The 19280-nt window shown below is 49.0% G+C and overlaps 1 protein-coding gene across 1 annotated transcript in view; it reads left to right on the top strand.

The window, feature by feature from the left end:
• Positions 1-19280, top strand: part of MED15 (mediator complex subunit 15) — a 63671-nt gene that overhangs the window by 7566 nt on the left and 36825 nt on the right.

The following is a 19280-nucleotide window of genomic DNA, read 5'->3' as shown; positions in this document are numbered from 1 at the left end:
TGCCAGCACAGCCGTTCTTTCCACCCCTGCTAAGAAGCATTCTGCTTTCCATCTGAAATTAACCTTTCCAGCTGACCCTCCCTCTGTGCTGGTGGGAGAGCCCCAGCCAGACACTCCTGCTGCACGTCAGGCCCTCTGGCTGCAGTCACGGCTGGCTTGCCCTCTGTCGTTCTTTCTCTGCCCTGTTGGAAGTCTGGTCTTGGCCTCATTCCCTCCTCATGACCCCTGATGGCTCAGCCTACAGTGGTCCCTAATTCCTCTTGAGTTTGTGGGGCCCTTGTTGGATGCATCCTGGCATGAACTGAACAGATGAACTCTTTTTTGCTGTTTTTACACTCCTTATTATTTTTTTGCCTTGCCAAAAGTATTATAAATTTGTTGAGTGCAGGACCTGGTCATACACTTCTGCATCCCAGTGAGCTCCTAGCATGGTGCCTTGTCTTAGGTGAGGGATGCAGGGTAATTGCAGGGAGCATTGTGGAAAGCAATGCTGAGCCTTTTTTTTTTTTTTGATTGAGACATTCATCTAAAGACAGGGGAGTCCAGGGTGTTGCTAGATGGTTCTGTTTAACAGATAAGCGAATGAATACCTGATCCCGGAGACAGAGGAGGATGCATTAGGAGCCCAGGCATAATCATCTTGAAACCACAACCCCGTGAGAGAGGGATGTTCCCCTCCACTTTAATAAGGTATCTCTTGGGACTTCTCTGGCGGTCCAGTGGTTATGACTCCGAGCTTTCCCTGCTGAGGGCACAGGTTCAATCCCTGGTCCGGGAACTAAGATCCCTCAAGCTGCAGTGGCCAAAAAAAAAAAAATAAGGAGTCTCTTGCTAACCTAGGCGGGGCCTGTTAATAACCGTTCCTGATTGAATGAGTTAAGTATCCAGGTGGAGTAACTTATTTGGGGCAGTGAGTCCTTGGAGGAGACATTTGACCTTACTTTGAGCTTTTTTTTCCGAGACCGTTTCAGACATAGAGTTGCAGGGACAGAGCAGAGCGCTCTGGCGTGCTCTCCCTCCGTTCACCGGTTCTCTCACATGGCTCTGTGCTCAGGCTTGGCGAGTAGCAGCTGGGTGCTGTCTGGCTCCCTCCTCTGGACATGGTTTCCTCCTCGCCCTGGCCCTGCGGGCTTCTTGCAGCTCTGCCTGGGACTCAGGCGGCGGGGTGGGGAGGAGGATAGGGACCAGGGCTGAGGTGTGGCCTGGCTGCAGGTCAGCCTTTGTGCTCAGCCACTTGGCATCCAGTCCGGGAGAGGGGTGGCAAGGCGGGGAGGGGCAGAAGGCCCTGCCTGGGGGCTCCTGCTCTCTGAAGCCTGTGCACCCCTTGCTCCTTCCAGTGCAGGCTCCTGGGGGTGTGGGGGCAGTGCTTGTTGCTTCAGAAATGGCTCATTCCCATCCCCACTGTCTCCTGTTCTCTCCCTCTTTCCAACTTCCTTTCCATCCTCATCAGAGGTGCTGTGTGAGGAAGTGATCTGGCTGCTGGGTGTGGGCTGGAGCCCCTGTTATAAAGTGGAGAGAATGCCAGCTTTGCCCTGAGAGGCCCTTTTGGGCCACCGCAGGCCCTTCACACCCATTGGGTTGCTGTGAGTCATGGCAGGGAGGATTCAGGCCTGAGACTGTGCAGTGGGAAATCCCTGCCAGGGGCTCGGGGTTGGAATTCAGGCCCCAGAATATTGGAGTCCAAACCTGAGGGTGGGGCTGGGGCAGGTCCTGGGGCCGGGCTCAGGGGCCCTCACCAGGCTCCCATAGTGTTTCTTTGTATTGAAGTAAAGCCCACCCATGCAGTGAGCTGCCCAAGGACACGTGTCACCGTTAAAATGCCCACCAGCTGCCCAGACTGCATCCTGAACAGGTCCAGCACCCTGTGCTTCAACCGGTGCAGCCCCTGCCCCACTCTTCTGACTTCCGGGCCATGGAGACGTTTGTTCCAGAATTTCCTGTCGCTGGAATCCCAAGTTCTGCCCTGGGTCTGGGCTCTTCCGTTCAGAGTCACGTGTGTGACGTTTGTCCTCGTAGGCAGCAGGTTCTTATTCATGCCGTTATTCTACTGCATGACCGCGCCCCCCTCCCCCACACCGTACTGTCCTGTTGTGCATTTGACAGACATTGGGGTGAGTTCCAGTTGTTGGCTGTGTGAACACTGCGCCAGGGCTGCTTTGGGTCCTGTCTCCTGTGAGTACAGTACTTGCTCTCTGGGCTCTGACCAGGTGCAGGGGTGGCCTTCAGCTTCAGCACCGTCTGGAAAATGATTTTCCCAGGTGATACCAGTTGACATTCCCACCAGCCACGTGGGGGAGTTGCCCTTGTTAGACATCTTTGCCAACATCCGATGTTGTCAAGGAAGCTGCCTTCATAACAAGCACTTTGTTAATTGTTAATGCGCACTCAGATTGACCCACCGGGTGCAGAGACAGTAGGAATGGAAGGATGGCTTAGGAGGGAGAGAGCTGTCAGGAAGGAAGCTGCAGAATTGGGTGACCGTGTGAGGGAGGCAAGCCTTGATCCTGTGCTAATTTCTGAGAGGTGAGTGCAGGGTGATGAAGTGCAGGGTGTGTGGGGTGTCAACCCTCTGGAGGAGAGAAGTCCAGCTGCCTGTGGGAGAAGCAGGGAGCAGACCTGGAAGAGCGTCAGTTGCAGGAGCGCCTCGCTGGGGCCCCGAGGGGCATGTGGGTGGAGCGGAGCGAGAGGATGTGGGTGCAGGGAAGCCAGTCCCGGCAGCGCCAGCCCGTCTCCACCTCCTGTTTCGGTCAGTGTGTTCCGGGCTGGTGGGTGCGGTACTTCATTCTCTTCAGATAACGTTGCAGATGATTTCAAAACAGGAGGGTATTTTCTGTGATTTCTCTGCTCAGAGATGGCTGTTGCTGACATTTTCATCTCTTTCCTCCAGTCCTGTTTCTTTGGGCATATGACTTGATGTGTATGTATTTTAAATATGCCAACACACACACAGACCCATGTTTCTTAAGTGGAATTAGACTCTGAGTTCAAGTTTGAGTGGTGGCTTTCTCACCGCCAAGGTTCATCCCCTGGGGGGACTCTGGCTGGGACTGTGTGCCCATGGCCCAGGTTCACATGAGGCTGGACACAGCGAGTCTTCTGGCCGACGGGACTCTTCCACATAGTCTGGCTCTGTCTGGGTGGGGAGGGACTGGACCGACCTCTGGTTATGGGAGCAGGTTTTGTGAGACTTAATCAGTTTCCCACTTTCCAGAGGCCCAAGCTCTCTAGGCCGAGGGAGACCCAACTCGGAGTGCATGGTTGCTCCCCGTGTGATGGCCCAGAGGGCCCCACTGCAGGGCACTCTTGGGAGTGAGCCTCCTTCAGGCATCTCTGCACAGTCATCCTGTGTGCTTGAGATAACCCTTTTATTTCCTATCTTGTTGAAAGTTCCATTATGGACTTTTCCAAACATTCACAGAAGTAGGGATAATGGAAGTATGGTCTCCCAGCTACTTGGAGAGTTAGCATCATATGGCCAGTGTTTCACCCATCCCTTTCCACCCCCTCCTGGACTATCTTCAGTCACTTCCCAGATACCGTATGATTTTCACTGCTGGGACTCGAGTGCAGACCTCTGGAAGATAGGGCTTTCCTCCCCCCAAATATTTTACAAAGTCATGTGAGATAAGCATTTTAATAAGCTCTTGGGTTGGTAGAGTCTGTCCTTACCACGTAGTTGCCCAGTGGTGAGTGGGACACGCTTAGGGCTGGAACCTGGGGAGCCACAGTGGTCCAAGGCCTGGAGCCCAGAGGCCACTGCCTGGATGGATCAAGAGGTCTTTCCAGCATCCTGGTTCTGTTGTGGTCAAACCCGCAGAATGGAGAAAATGATGAAACTTGTGTAGCTTCTGTAGCTTAAATAATGACATATGCTTCTAAGAGCAGCGGTAGCTTCTTTAGGTGTCGTTCTTTCATTGATCTAATTCGTCGAGGGTTGAGAAATCTTGCAAGCAGAAATTGGAGAGCTTAATTAAACCGATAAGAAAGTGAAGAGAAAGAGAACAGGAAGGGGTCGCAGTCTGGGATGTAGTTTGGCAAACAGGCTTCCAGCTGCAGTGAGGTGGAGCAGGCTCCCTGAGTTAAGGACAGGTAGTTTGCTCTGGTTGCAGTTGGTGACTAAACCATCTGTTTCATTTCCTGACTCCGAGCTGAAGCCACCTGGGTGCTGGGGCAGGCTCGAGAGAAGACCACCCGTCGGCTGTCTGAGCCCCAGGGAAGCTGCCTGTCCCGTGATGTGTGCGATGTGTGCGATGTGTGCGATGGCCCCTCTTGGGTCGGTGCCTCTGACCACACTCTGGCCAAGGGGTCCAAGGAGAACTGCAGAATGCTGGGGCAGGTGGGTGTGGGCATTGCTGATGGAGCGGAGCTTCCTGTCTCTGCGTGGACTAAGTCGGGAAGGCATAGAAAGGCGAGGGAGGCCTTTCTTCGTAGCTGGCGTTCCTTGAATATTTCTTTATGGCAGAGTCGGTGGCACACTCTTTAGGTGCATTTTGTTATTTGATTTTTTAAAAAATTTATTTATTTTAATTAATTTTTTTTTTGGCTGTGTTGGGTCTTCGTTGCTGTACGCGGGCTTTCTCTAGTTGTGGCGAGTGGGGGTTACTTTTCTTTGAGGTGCGTGGGCTTCTCATTGCGTTGGCTTCTCTCATTGCGGAGCATGGGCTTTAGGCGCGCAGGTTTCAGTAGTTGTGGCTCGCAGGCTTAGTTGCTCTGCGGCATGTGGGATCTTCCCAGACCAGGGCTCGAACCCGTGTCCCCTGCATTGGCAGGCGGATTCTTAACTACTGCGCCACCAGGGAAGTCCCTGTCATTTGATTTTTATCGAACTAATATTTGTGCATAAATTTTAAAAGTCAAGGACTGATACGACTTACAAGAGACTGCGGCGGTCCTGACTCACCGTGTCCTCCCCTTGACTCGGGGCTTTCTTTTCTGGCCGGTGTCCGTGGTTCTAAGTCACGTGCACGGGTCATCACGGTGATGAGTTTATGATTATCTGTTGACTTTCTCTGGGAACACAGCTGTTATCTCTGCCTCTCCCTTGTCCACCAGTGTTTCAGCTTCTGGGTAAATGGGTAATGAACGCTAATGTTTAGGGCCACACGGACAGACGTTCACAGCCGAACACAGTGGCAGACTGTGATGGTTTTCACTCCCAGGGAAAAAATGTGCCTTCTTAGAAATGTGCCTAGAGTTCTGTGTGCCTGCGGCTGAGTCTTCCCCTGTCTTCAGCCACCTCTCGGTGCAGTTATCACAAGCTTGGTGCTGCTGGGCTGTCTGTCCTTCCGCACCTCCCTTCTGGAGGCCTCGAGGGTGAGGCCCTCTCAGGGGCTTGTCTCCTGCAGGGCTCCAGTGTTGGGGTTCTTGCTTCCTGTATCCTGGGTTTTCTTCTTTTTGGTTCACTGCCTTGTTCTACGAGCTTCCAGGAAAGGGGCTCCAGGGAGGCCATGTCAGTATGGATGCATGTGGACTTCTAGGGCAGAGGTGCTTTCTCAAGGATTGAGAAGCCTCTCCTGCTGCTTTCTTGTCTCCGGGGCTGGCCTGGTGCTTCTCCTCTCGGTGAGCTTTAGGGCGTCTTGCCTTACTCCCAAAACTCACGGCGGTGCTTCAGGGGAAATCCCTTCAGTCATTTCCCAGGGAGTCCTGTTTCCTCCATGCCCTGTATGCACTCTCCCCCCATGTCTTTAAAGCTGGCCCTTAGACCCTCTTTTTTTGTTGTTGAATTATATTTTATTTGTTTTTTTATACAGCAGGTTCTTATTAGTTATCCATTTTATACGTATTAGCGTATATATGTCAATCCCATCTCCCAATTCATCACACCACCCACCACCACCACCCCCGCCCTTTCCCCCCTTGGTATCCATACGTTTGTTCTCTACATCTGTGTCTCTATTTCTGGCCCTGTAAACCGCTTCATCTGTACCATTTTTCCAGGTTCCACATATATGCATTAATATACGATATTTGTTTTCTCTTTCTGACTGACTTCACTCTGTATGACAGTCTCTAGATCCATCCACGTCTCTACAAATGACCCAGTTTCGTTGCTTTTATGGCTAATATTCCATTGTATATAAAGTACCACATCTTCTTTATCCATTCGTCTGTCGATGGGCATTTAGGTGGCTCCATGACCTGGCTATTGTAAATAGTGCTGCAATGAACATTGGGGTGCATGTGTCTTTTTGAATTAATGGTTTTTCTCTGGGTATATGCCCAGTAATGGGATTGCTGGGTCATATGGTAATTCTATTTTTAGTTTTTAAGGAACCTCCATATTGTTTCTCCATAGTGGCTGTATCAATTTACATTCCACCAACAGTGCAAGAGGTCCCTTTTCTCTCCACACCCTCTCCAGCATTTGTTGTTTGTAGATTTTCTGATGATGCCCATTCTAACTGGTGTGAGGTGATACCTCACTGTAGTTTTGATTTGCATTTCTCTAATAATTAGTGATGTTGAGCAGCTTTTCATGTGCTTCTTGGCCATCTGTATGTCTTCTTTGGAGAAATGTCTATTTAGGTCTTCTGCCCATTTTTTGATTGGGTTGTTTGTTTTTTTAATATTGAGCTGCATGAGCTGTTTATATATTTTAGAGATTAATCCGTTGTCCGTTGATTCATTTGCAAATATTTTCTCCCATTCTGAGGGTTGTCTTTTCGCCTTGTGTATGTTTTCCTTTGCTGTGCAAAAGCTTTTAAGTTTCAGTAGGTCCCATTTGTTTATTTTATTTTATTTATTTATTTTTTTTACCATTTAAAAAATTTTTTTTATTGGGGTATCGTTGATTTACAATGTCGTGTTAGTTTCAGGTATACAGCAGAGTGAATCAGCTATACATATATCCACTATTTTTTCTTAAATTCTTTTCCCATATAGGCCATTACAGAGTATTGAGTAGAGTTCCCTGTGCTATACAATAGCTCCTTATTAGTTACCTTTTTTATATGTAGTAGCATGTATGTGTCAATCCTAATCTTCCAATTTATCCCCCTCCCCATCTTTACCACTATTAAGCATACAGTTCAGTGGTAATAAACATTCATCACATTGAGCAACCATCACCACCATCCATCCCCGTGAACTCTTTTCATCTTCTAAAACGGAAACTCTATACCCATTAAACAGTAACTCTTCATTTCCTCATTCCCTGCCCCTGGCAACCACCAGTATATTCTTTTAAACTATATCTGGACAACCTATGTTTTTACCAATTGATCAAAAGGCAAATTGGATGTCTGTGTTAATGGTGTCATAAGAACCTCAAATATTAGAATACTATTACAATCAATCTAGAAATCCTTAACATTGGCGTCAATATGTGGCAAATCTACTTTTTGTATGTCGCTGCAAAGAGGTGCAGCTAGGTGTCAACTGTGATGCTCATTCACTGGTGGTTAACCTTTCATGTCCCTAAATCTTCTGTACCATCTTGTTTTCACTGAGACCAATCTATTTTTTATTTGCTTTAAAATATTTTATTGGAATCCTTTGGGTAAGACCAAGTAAAGGCCACCTATTGATTTTGGTCCCAATTTCTAGGCAGTCTCCTCCCTCCACCCCAGGAGGTTGACAGCTGCTCACGCGGGTTAATGCAGGGAAGATGTGAAGTTCCGAGGATCTGTCCAACACCAGGTAGAGAACATCCTTTGTGTCAGCAAAATTCGCAGTACCCAGGCAGAAGGCACGCTACTCTCCACTTCTTGTCACTCTCCACTTCTTGTCACAGCTTGTTGATGAAGTGGCAGGAACCATTACCTGGGCATCCCAGCCATCCCAACAGCACTTCTCCAAGAGGAGAATTCCAAACTTTAGGCCTTCAGCCACCAGGCTATCCCTGAATCTCTGTGAAGGGCCGCTGCCCTGGCTGGGCTTCCAAAGCTCTCAAGCTTTATTCAAAAATAACACACAGGTCAGTGAACGTCTTAATCCCCCTCGAGGTGCTGCGGACCCTCCTTTGAGAATCAGGGTCCTGTACGCCTGCAGCTGTGCAAAGATGGCGCAGGCCGTTGCCTTCCTCTTGGAAGGTTGCACAGCGACCGCCAGGCGGATCCCAAAGCCACCATCTTCGCCATCCACGAGTTCACTGCCCAAAGAGCCCATTTGTTTATTTTTGTTTTTATTTCCGTTACCCTAGGAGGTGGATCAGAAAAGGTCTTGCTGTGATTTATGTCAAAGGGTGTTCTTCCTATGTTTTCCTCTAAGAGTTTTATAGTGTCCGGTCTTACATTAAGGTCTCGAACCCATTTTGAGTTTATTTTTGTGTATGGTGTTAGGGAGTGTTCTAATTTCATTCTTTTACATGTAGCTGTCCAGTTTTCCCAGCACCACTTATTGAAGAGACTGTCTTTTCTCCATTGTATATCCTTGCCTCCTTTGTCATAGATACTTGACCATAGGTGCGTGGGTTAATCTCTGGGCTTTCTATCTTGTCCATTGATCTATGTTTCTGTTTTTGTGCCAGTACCATATTGTCTTGATTACTGTAGCTTTGTAATATAGTCTGAAGTCAGCGAGTCTGATTCTTCCAGCTCCATTTTTTTCCCTCAAGACTGCTTTGGCTATTCGGGGTCTTTTGTGTCTCCATACGAATTTTAAGATTTTTTTATTCTAGTTCTGTAAAAAATGCCATTGGTAATTTGATAGGGATTGCATTGAATCTGTAGATTGCTTTGGGTAGTATTGTCATTTTCACAATGTTGATTCTTCCAATCCAAGAACATGGTATATCTCTCCATCTGTTTGTATCATCTTTAATTTCTTCCATCAGTGTCTTATAGTTTCCTGCATACAGGTCTTTTGTCTCCTTAGGTAGGTTTATTCCTAGGTATTTTATTCTTTTTGTTGCAGTGGTAAATGGGAGTGTTTCCTTAATTTCTGCTTCAGATTTTTCATCATTAGTGTATAGGAATGCAAGAGATTTCTGTGCATTGATTTTGTATCCTGCAACTTTACCAGATTCATTGATTAGCTCTAGTAGTTTTCTGCTGGCATCTTTAGGATTCTCTATGTATAGTATCATGTCATCTGCAAAGAGTGACAGTTTTACTTCTTCTTTTCCAATTTGTATTCCTTTTATTTCTTTTTCTTCTCTGATTGCTGTGGCTAGGACTTCCAAAACTATGTTGAATAATAGTGGTGAGAGTGGACGTCCTTTTCTTGTTCCTGATCTTAGAGGAAATGCTTTCAGTTTTTCACCATTGAGAATGATGTTTGCTGTGGGTTTGTCATATATGGCCTTTATTATGTTGAGGTAGGTTGCCTCTGTGCCCACTTTCTGGAGAGTTTTTGTCATAAATCAGTGTTGAATTTTGTCAAAAGCTTTTCTGATCTATTGAGATGATCATGTGGTTTTTCTTCTTCAATTTGTTAATATGGTGTATCACATTGATTGATTTGTATATATTGAAGAATCCTTGCATCCCTGGGAGAAATCCCACTTGATCATGGTGTATGATCCTTTTAGTGTGTTGTTGGATTCTGTTTGCTAGTATTTTGTTGAGGATTTTTGCATCTGTAGTCATCGGTGATATTGGTTGGTAATTTTCTTTATTTGTAGTATCTTTGTCTGGTTTTGGTATCAGGGTGATGGTGGCCTCATAGAATGAGTTTGGGAGTGTTCCTTCCTCTGCAGTTTTTTGGAAGAGTTTGAGAAAGATGGGTGTTAGCTCTTCTCTAAATGTTTGATAGAATTCACCTGTGAAGCCATCTGGTCCTGGACTTTTGTTTGTTGGAAGATTTTTAATCACAGTTTCAATTTCATTACTTGTGATTGGTCTGCTCATATTTTCTATTTCTTCCTGGTTCAGTCTTGGAAGGTTATACCTTTCTAAGAATTTGTCCATTTCTTCCAGGTTGTCCATTTTATTGGCATAGAGTTGCTTGTAGTCTCTTAGGATGCTTTGTATTTCTGCAGTGTCCGTTGTAACTCCTCCTTTTTCATTTCTAATTTTATTGATTTGAGTCCTCTCCCTCTTTTTCTTTTTCTTTTTTTTTTGATTTTTTTTTTCCCCTAAGTTTTCTTCTAGGAGCTTCTTTAAAAAATAAATTTATTTATTTATTTATTTTTGGCAGTGTTGGGTCTTCGTTTCTGTGCAAGGGCTTTCTCCAGTTGCGGCGAGTGGGGGCCACTCTTCATCGCAGTGCGTGGGCCTCTCACTGTCGCAGCCTCTCCCGTTGTGGAGCACAGGCTCCAGACGCGCAGGCTCAGTAGTTGTGGCTCAGGGGCCTAGCCGCTCTGCGGCATGTGGGATCTTCCCGGACCGGGGCACGAACCCGTGCCCCCTGCACTGGCAGGCGGATTCCTAACCACTGCGCCAACAGTGAAGCCCCTCCCTCTTTTTCTTGATGAGTCTAGCTAATGGTTTATCAATTTTGTTTATCTTCTCAAAGAACCAGCTTTTAGTTTTATTGATCTCTGCTATTGTTTTCTTTGTTTCTATTTCATTTATTTCTGCTCTGATCTTTATGATTTCTTTCCTTCTACTAACTTTGGGTTTTGTTTGTTCTTCTTTCTCTAGTTCCTTTAGGTGTAAGGTTAGATTGTTTATTTGAGATTTTTCTTGTTTCTTGCAGTAGGCTTGTATTGCTGTAAACTTCCCTCTTAGAACTGCTTTTGCTGCATCCCATAGGTTTTGGATCATCGTGTTTTCATTGTCATTTGTCTCTAGGTATTTTTTGATTTCCTCTTTGATTTCTTCAGTGATCTCTTGGTTATTTAGTAACGTGTTGTTTAACCTTCATGTGTTTGTGTTTTTTACATTTTCTTCCCTGTAATTGATTTCTAATCTCATAACGTTGTGGTTGGAAAAGATGCTTGATATGATTTCAATTTTCTTAAATTTACCGAGGCTTGATTTGTGACCCAAGATGTGATCTATCCTGGAGAATGTTCCATGTGCACTTGAGAAGAAAGTGTAATCTGCTGTTTTTGGGTGGAACGTCCTATAAATATCAATTAAATCTATCTGGTCTATTGTGTCATTTAAAGCTTCTGTTTCCTTATTTATTTTCATTTTGGATGATCTGTCCATTGGTGTAAGTGAGGTGTTAAAGTCCCCCACTATTATTGTGTTACTGTCGATTTCCTCTTTTATAGCTGTTAGCAGTTGCCTTATGTATTGAAGTGTTCCTGTGTTGGGTGCATATATATTTATAATATGGATTGATCCCTTGATCATTATGTAGTGTCCTTCCTTGTCTCTTGTAACATTCTTTATTTTAAAGTCTATTTTATCTGATATTGAGTATTGCTACTCCAGCTTTCTTTTGATTTCCATTTGCATGGAATATCTTTTTCCATCCCCTCACTTTCAGTCTGTATGTGTCCCTAAGTCTGAAGTGGTTCTCTTGTAGACAGCATATAGATGGGTCTTGTTTTTTTTTTTTTTTATTAATTAATTAATTAATTTATTTATTTATTTTTAGCTGTGTTGGGTCTTCGTTTCTGTGCGAGGGCTTTCTCTAGTTGCGGCGAGCGGGGGCCACTCTTCATTGCGGTGCACGGGCCTCTCACTATCGCGGCCTCTCTTGTTGCGGAGCACAGGCTCCAGACGCGCAGACTCAGTAGTTGTGGCTCACGGGTCCAGTTGCTCCGCGGCATGTGGGATCTTCCCAGACCAGGGCTCGAACCCGTGTCCCCTGCATTGGCAGGCAGATTCTCAACCACTGGGCCACCAGGGAAGCCCTGGGTGTTGTTTTTGTATCCATTCAGCGAACCTGTGTTTTTTGATTGGAGCATTTAATCCATTCACGTTTAAAGTAATTATTGATATATGTTCCTATTACCATTTTCTTAATTGTTATGGGTTTGTTTCTGTAGGTCCTTTTCTTCTCTTGTGTTTCCCAATTAGAGAAGTTACTTTAGCATTTGTTGTAGAGCTGGTTTGGTGGTGCTGAATTCTCTTAGCTTTTGCTTGTCTGTAAAGCTTTTGATTTCTCCGTCAAATCTGAATGAGATCCTTGCCAGGTAGAGTAATCTCGGTTGTAGTTTCTTCCTTTTCATCACTTTAAATATATCGTGCCACTCCCTTCTGGCTTGTAGAGTTTCTGCTGAGAAATCAGCTGTTAACCTTATGGGAGTTCCCTTGTATGTTATTTGTCGTTTTTCCCTTGTTGCTTTCAATAATTTTTCTTTGTCTTTAATTTTTGCCAATTTGATTACTATGTGTCTTGGCATGTTTTTCCTTGGATTTATCCTGCCTGGGACTCTCTGCGCTTCCTGGACTTGGGTGGCTATTTCCTTTCCCATGTTAGGGAAGTTTTCAACTATAATCTCTTCAGATATTTTCTCGGGTCCTTTCTCTCTCTCTTCTCCTTCTGGGACCCCCTGTATTGTGAATGTTGTTGTGTTTAATATTGTCCCAGAGGTCTCTTAAGCTGTCTTCATTTCTTTTCATTCTTTTTTCTTTATTCTGTTCCGTGGCAGTGAATTCCAGGTCACTTGTCTGTTCTTCTGCCTCAGTTATTCTGCTATTGATTCCTTCTAGTGTATTTTTCATTTCAGTTATTGTATTGTTCATCTCTGTTTGTTTGTTCTTTAATTCTTCTAGGTGTTCTTTAATTCTTCTAGGTCTTTGTTAAACATTTCTTGTATCTTCTTGATCTTTGCCTCCATTCTTTTTCCGAGGTCCTGGATCATCTTCACTATCATTATTCTGAATTCTTTTTCTGGAAGCTTGCCTATCTCCACTTCATTTAGTTGTTTTTCTGGGGTTTTATCTTGTTCCTTCATCTGGTACATAGTCCTCTGCCTTTTCATCTTGTCTATCTTTCTGTGAATGTGGTTTTTGTTCCATAGGCTGCAGGATTGTAGTTCTTGCTTCTGCTGTCTGCCCTGTGGTGGATGAGGCTATCTAAGAGGCTTGTGCAAGTTTCCTGATGGGAGGGACTGGTGGTGGGTAGAGTTGGGTGTTACTCTGGTGGGCAGAGCTCAGTAAAACTTTAATCCGCTTGTCTGCTGATGGGTGGGGCTGGTTTCCCTCCCTGTTGGTTGTTTGGCCTGAGGCGACCCAACACTGGAGCCTACTCGGCTCTCTGGTGGGACCAATGGCGGTCTCTGGGAGGCCTCACGCCAAGGAGCACTTCCCAGAACTTCTGCTGCCAGTGTCCTTGTCCTCATGGTGAGCCACAGCCACCCCCTGCCTCTGCAGGAGACCCTCCAACACTAGCAGGTAGGTCTGGTTCAGTCTCCTATGGGGTCACTGCTCCTTCCCCTGGGTCCTGATGCGCACACTACTTTGTGTGTGCCCTCCAAGAGTGGAGTTTCTGTTTCCCCCAGTCCTGTTGAAGTCCTGCAATCAAATCCCGCTAGCCTTCAAAGTCTGATTCTCTAGGAATTCCTCCTCCTGTTGCTGGACCCCTAGGTTGGGAAGCCTGACCTGGGGCTTGGAACCTTCACTCCAGTGGGTGGGCTTCTGTGATATAAGTGTTCTCCAGTTTGTGAGTTACCCACCCAGCAGTTATGGGATTTGATTTTATTGTGATTGCGCCCCTACTGCCATCTCACTGTGGCTTCTCCTTTGTCTTTGGTTGTGTGGTATCTTTTTTGGTGAGTTGCAGTGTCTTCCTGTCGATGATCGTTCAGCAGTTAGTTGTGATTCTGGTGCTCTCGCAAGAGGGAGTGAGCACAAGTCCTTCTACTCCGCCATCATGAACCAATCTCTGACCCTCTTTTTATTTTATCTTATATCTCCTGTTTTCCATCTCTTTTATCTCCTGTTTTCCATCTCTTTGTCTTCTAGCTCTGCTGTGTGGGAGATTTCTTCAATTTTATCTCTGACCCTTTGCTGCTAACATCTAATAGGCTTTTATTTGTAAGAACTTTTTTTTTTCTGTAATCTGACTTTTCTGGTTTTATAGCATCTTGTTCTTGTTAAATGGATGCTTTGTCTTATCTACTTGGATACTAAGATAGTTTCTGTTTTCTTCTTCCTGCTGAGTTTCTCGCAGGGTCTTTATCTGCCATGTTAGGTGTCTGGGAGCCCTTGGTTGGCTGCTCACTCTCATACGGAGCACTGTGAAGGCAACTGGAAATTAGACCCACAGGTTCAGTCCCCCTTTCCAACCTGGAGGTTCATATCTCGTTTAATTTTATTTTTAAAATGAAATTATTGCAAGGAACGTATTTGGATTATGACTTAAGCTAGTACCTCACCCATCATGTGGTTCTGTTCTTCTGCAGATGGATTTCCTCTTTTCAGAGAGCCAGACCTTACATTGGAACCTGTATTTTTTTTTTAATTAATTTATTTGTTTTTGGCTGTGTTAAGTCTTGGTTGCTGCGCGCGGGCTTTCTCTAGTTGTGGCGAGTGGGGACTACTCTTCGTTGTAGTGCGTGGGCTTCTCATTGCGGTGGCTTCTCTTGTTGCGGAGTATGGGCTCTAGGCGCGCGGGCTTCAGTAGTTGTGGCATGTGGGCTCAGTAGTTGTGGCTCGCAGGCTCTAGAGCGCAGGCTCAGTAGTTGTGGTGCATGGGCTTCGTTGCTCCGTGGCATGTGGGACCTTCCTGGACCAGGGCCCGAACCCATGTCCCCTGCATTGGCAGGCGGATTCTTAACCACTGCGCCACCAGGGAAGTCCTGCAACCTGTATTTTTTTATTCTGACTGATCCTTTATCATCCTCCTCTCCAAACAAATTCCCGAGTTTTAAAAAATTTGGTGCCTCAGAGAGTATAATATTTTGGGAGACAAACCAAAGGACATATAGGTCCTTTCTCACTTGAAAATATGAAACCCATAGATGTAGTGAGAATTTGTCAAAGTTGTGTTTCCCTCTCAGGGCCAGTGTGGTGATTTGTTTTCCTCTGGTCTGTCTTCACCTCCTGTCTCGTCTGGAGGCAGGCTCCCAGAATTCCTTGGCACTGGGCAGGCACAGAAGCTTTGGGCTGGCCACATCTGTGGGATTCATGGGCCCAACTGGCATTTAGGGAGGGTGGGACAGTTCTCTCTTGTGCTGACCTGAGCTGTGCTTTACCAAACAAACATCATCTGGGGCTGTGCCACAAGTGTGGGGAGCTCATCCCCAGACACACAGGCCTTGGCTGAGAGTGGGATGGGGGCTGCCCTCAGCACCCCTCCTCAGACGTCAGGGCAGGGCTTGAGCTGCTGAGGTTCAGATACCTTTTTCTTATCTCTCTGGTTGGTGGCTGATAAAAATGTGGGAGGAATCTGTTTTCCATTTGGTAAAATCTTTTCCGCTTTTTGGCGTTTACTTTGGGTGATGTGCTTAGGAAAGCCTTCCTCCTCCTGATGTTGGGTATGTAACTGCCCTCTTGTTGTCTTCCGGTACTTTTGTGGTTTGGGATCTTACACTGGGTAAAGGGTTGCACACACCAGCTGCAGCCTCCTGTCCCAGTTTGGTGAACAGACTGCACACACAGGCGGTACTTCACCAGGAAGCTTCTCCTCGAGGGTGGGGCAGGGCTGACAGAAACTTCCATCCATGAGAGGCCAGTTGGTTGATGGGTGTCATGGTTCTCAAATCAGGGGAAGATTCCTCTGGGCAGAATGAAAGTCTTTGGGTGGGTGGAGGGCATCCCGTCCACCTGAGGCCAGGAGTTTAGACACCGGTCCAGAGCCAAGAAGCTTGGGATCCTGGGAACTCAGCCTCCGTTGGACCCGGGGAGGCAGCATTGAGGAGGGTGGGGTCAGGAGAGAAGGGAACATGGGTGGGAGAGTCAGGCGAGACTGTTCTCTGACTGATTTCCTTAACACCCTGGTGCTTCCCGTGCCAGTGTGCCTGATGATGTTACTGCTGTAATCCTCAGGACGACCCCGTGAGGTGGCACTGTCACCGTCCTCCTTCTGTAGGAGAAGACACACAGGCACCTCAAGGTGGCGCCTCCCTGGGGGATCAGGGGGGGGGGGGGGGTGGTGGGCAGCGAGGGCAGATGGGAGCCTGAGCGCACGTTGAGCTTACATACAGGCGCACCTGCCCAGAGACACACAGTGGGCTGGGTGTTTGCCTTTCCTCTGCAGATTCCAATGTCGGGGATGAGGACTGGACTCCAGTCGACAGATTGAGTTTCCCACTTTGGAGACAGGGTGGAGGTGAGGAGGAGCAGGTGTGCTGAGGCTGGACCTTCTGAGCATCCTTTATAGAGAGGATGTGCCTGGGGGTGGAGTGCCTCCAGGACCCAGAGCTGGCCAGTGGCCAGGGTGGAACTTGATCCCCGGTCTGTGTGTTCTGTACAAGTGATCGGAGCCCAGGCCTTCCCTTCTCTGCTTTCTGCCAGGTCCGTCTGCCCAGCACAGGCCTTTCCCCAAGCCCCCTGGCCTCTACCACTGGGACGTGCCTGTGCCAGGCTTGGTGTCCCCCGAGCCTGCCACAGCAGTTCTGGGTTCTGCATGTCGTGTCTGTCAAAGTACATGGTGTCGCCACCCCTCATGTTACAAAAAATTGACATGGATGACCTCCTGCAGCACGCAGAGGTGGATGCCACGGTCTGTCCTCCAGGTGTTCGTGGGACAGACAGGAAGCCAGCGATTTCCACAGGAGGTGCCATGGGTGTGGTCAGAGTGACCACAGGGTTTCCGTGAGGCAGAGATTAGGGGTGCTGTGTAAGTACAAGGTCGGAGGGCCCAGCGGGCAGGGCTAGGGAGAGAGCTGCCCTGGGAGAACGAGCAGAGTGGGTGAGGGAGGGGAGGGGGCTCCTCGCTGGACGGGCTGCCTCCCTTGCTGCTGAAGAGGGAGGCCCTTGAGGCAGGTGGGACACGGACTTGGACAGAGACTTGGGGAGCTGGCAGAGGGGGTAGGGATGGGAGTGGGGCCTGGAGACAGAGGCCACCACAGGGATGGCCACAGGTGCAGTGTGACATGCGGTGAGGATTGAACTGCAGGGAATGGCGTTCAGAATCGGGAAGCGAAGAGGAGGCTCCCGGGCATCCCGTCTGGACCATTGGGGGGCACAGAGCTCAGGCTGCTGGGTGTTTTCTTTGTGTGTCACTGCAGGTGGGGTCTGGGCTCCAGGTGCGGGACTCACGGGGCCTGGGTGGTGGGTCAGGTCTGGACCAGAGACCAGTGGAGCTCTGCCTGGCAGACGGGTGGCTGTGGAGCAGGGGCAGCCCCCCCAACCCTCTCCCACCCCCAGGTGCCTTGTGGAGCCTGGGTCTCAGTGGGGGCTGCATGCTCTCAGCCCCCAGTCATCTTGTCAGGGCTGGTCCGCCCAGGCCGTGGCCTGCAGACAGCCCTTCTGTCTCTCATGGTACTGATGCCTCCCTGACGGCCGCCAAGGTACTGGACCTGTGGCCGGGGTCTCGCCTGTGGGGCAGACCACGTGCTCACGTTCCTCCCTCCGGGGCTCTGAGGCTGTCCCTCTACCCCGGTTGTGCTAGTTTGACTGCGTTTATTGACAGTCGCCAGCAGGGGCCTGTTATCTGGGGGCGGAGGCCCAGGAGCCCTGGGTCCTGAGTGCGAAGGAGGGAGCCGAGGGAGCCGGCACCTATGCCAGGCGCGTGAGATGCAGTACGTCGTGGTCAGAGCCTGGATGGTGGACGGCGCCTCTGACAAAATGCTGAGGTGGCCGAAAATGACAGGACAGGCCCTTTCCTTGGGGGAAAGTGGAGGATTAGAACAGCAGAACTGCCTGCTTCCTTTTTTGTCTCATCTTCTATTTCATGGAGTATCATCTGCAGACTGGAAACAGGAGCAAGAACGTTTTTTGTTTTTTGTTTTTTTTAATTTTTGGCCGTGCTGCACGGTATGTGGGATCTTAGTTCCCTGACGGGGGATCAAACCTGTGCCCCCTGCAGTGGAAGCACAGAATCTTAACCACTGGACTGCCAGGGAAGTCCCAAGAGCAAGAACATTTTTAACAGTATGGTTTGCAGAACTGAGAACAGTGTTCAGGATGCCTGTCGGTTCTCCTGTTCGGGCGGCGCTGGGGGCGCAGTGGGGATGTGGCTGGTGCTCCTGGCAGAGCCTTCCCCCCGCCCCTGCCGTGAGACCCCTTCCCTGAGCACGATGAGCACAAGCACGCTGAGACCACCAGGCAGAGCTGGGTGGTTACCCAGGCCCTGCTGCCTGCTGCTTGTGTTCCATTCTTGCTTGTCCACAGACACCTGTTTCTGGCCTCCTGTGTAGTCGATGCTCTTCGGGCTCTGAGTCACTAACAGCCGGTGCCCGTGCGTCCCCATCGTCTGTGGCGTTGCCCTGACCACGACAGGCCAGGGCTCCTGCTCCAGCAGATCCGGTGTCTTCGGGCCTGGAGAGGTCCCTCCACCACGAAGCCCAGGTCTGTCTTGTCTTTGCGGACGTGCCAGGGTCTCTGCTGCGGGCAAGATGCAGTGTCTGCGGGGGGCCTGCAAGCCTGCGCCCTTCAGAGTTGTTGCCAGCAGCTCGGAGGACCACTTGTCACCAGCTAGGCGCCTGGCCAAGCCCCCAGGTCTGCTGCTCGTGGCGCAGGGCCCTCTGCGCCCTCTTGGCCTCTCTGCGCTTCACCTGGCTCCTGGGGCCTCCTCCCAACCAGCCGCCAGCCGTCACGGCCCCCTCACGTGTCCACTGCTGTCCTCAGGGTTGCCCCAGTGGTCCACGGCTCTGTGGCCCTCAGCTTCGGGCAAGCCTCTGTGGCAGGGTTAGCCTCACACGGCTGTTGTAGGAGGGATGGGGGCGCTGGGGATACCCCTCCTTGAAGACAGGTCTGCTCAGTCACTTGTCGGAGATGCTCTAGGACTCAGAACCCACGTCCGCGCGTGGGGCGCCTGCCCCGCTGGCCTCAGCCCCTGCGTGCCGGGTCCCCCTGCCCTGTCAGTGTCTCGCCTTGTTCTCCTGCATCCTTCCTTTTGCCTCTCTTTGATCCTGGTCACACGTCCCCTCGTGCGAGCGTCTGCTCCACTCTGGATGCTTCTCCAGCGGGAACCCGTTGCTGCCTCCTGGCCCTGGTGCAGGCTCAGGGAAGCAGGCGGGAGGTGGGGGCTCTGGCCTCACGTGCGGAATCTGGCAGTGTGGTGGCTCAGCAGCATTTTATCTTTCTTTATACGTTAGTACAGATTTGTCCATCTCTTAGCATTTAGCCTCTTGTCTGGGGTTTCTCTCGGGATCACAAATGTGGTCCTGCAGCCCATGTGCATGCTCTTTCAGTACCCGGGGTGTGTGTGTGTTTGGAGCCATCAGAAAGCCTTCCAGCACCAGCTGGACTAGACTTGTTGGATTCCCTGGGGGGAGGGGCATCTTTATCAGTGAGCCCAGCGCTGGGAAGACAGGCCGGGAGACCCATCCTGCGGAGAAGAAGGCGAGCTGTGAGCAGAGGGTCCAGGCCTGGGGGGACCCGAGCCTGACG

The sequence above is a fragment of the Balaenoptera musculus genome, chromosome 14 (assembly GCF_009873245.2).
Source record: "Balaenoptera musculus isolate JJ_BM4_2016_0621 chromosome 14, mBalMus1.pri.v3, whole genome shotgun sequence".
Taxonomy (NCBI): Eukaryota; Metazoa; Chordata; class Mammalia; order Artiodactyla; family Balaenopteridae; genus Balaenoptera; species Balaenoptera musculus.
The sequence above is the reverse complement of the archived record's forward strand: the minus strand, read 5'-3'. Positions and strand labels throughout refer to the sequence as shown.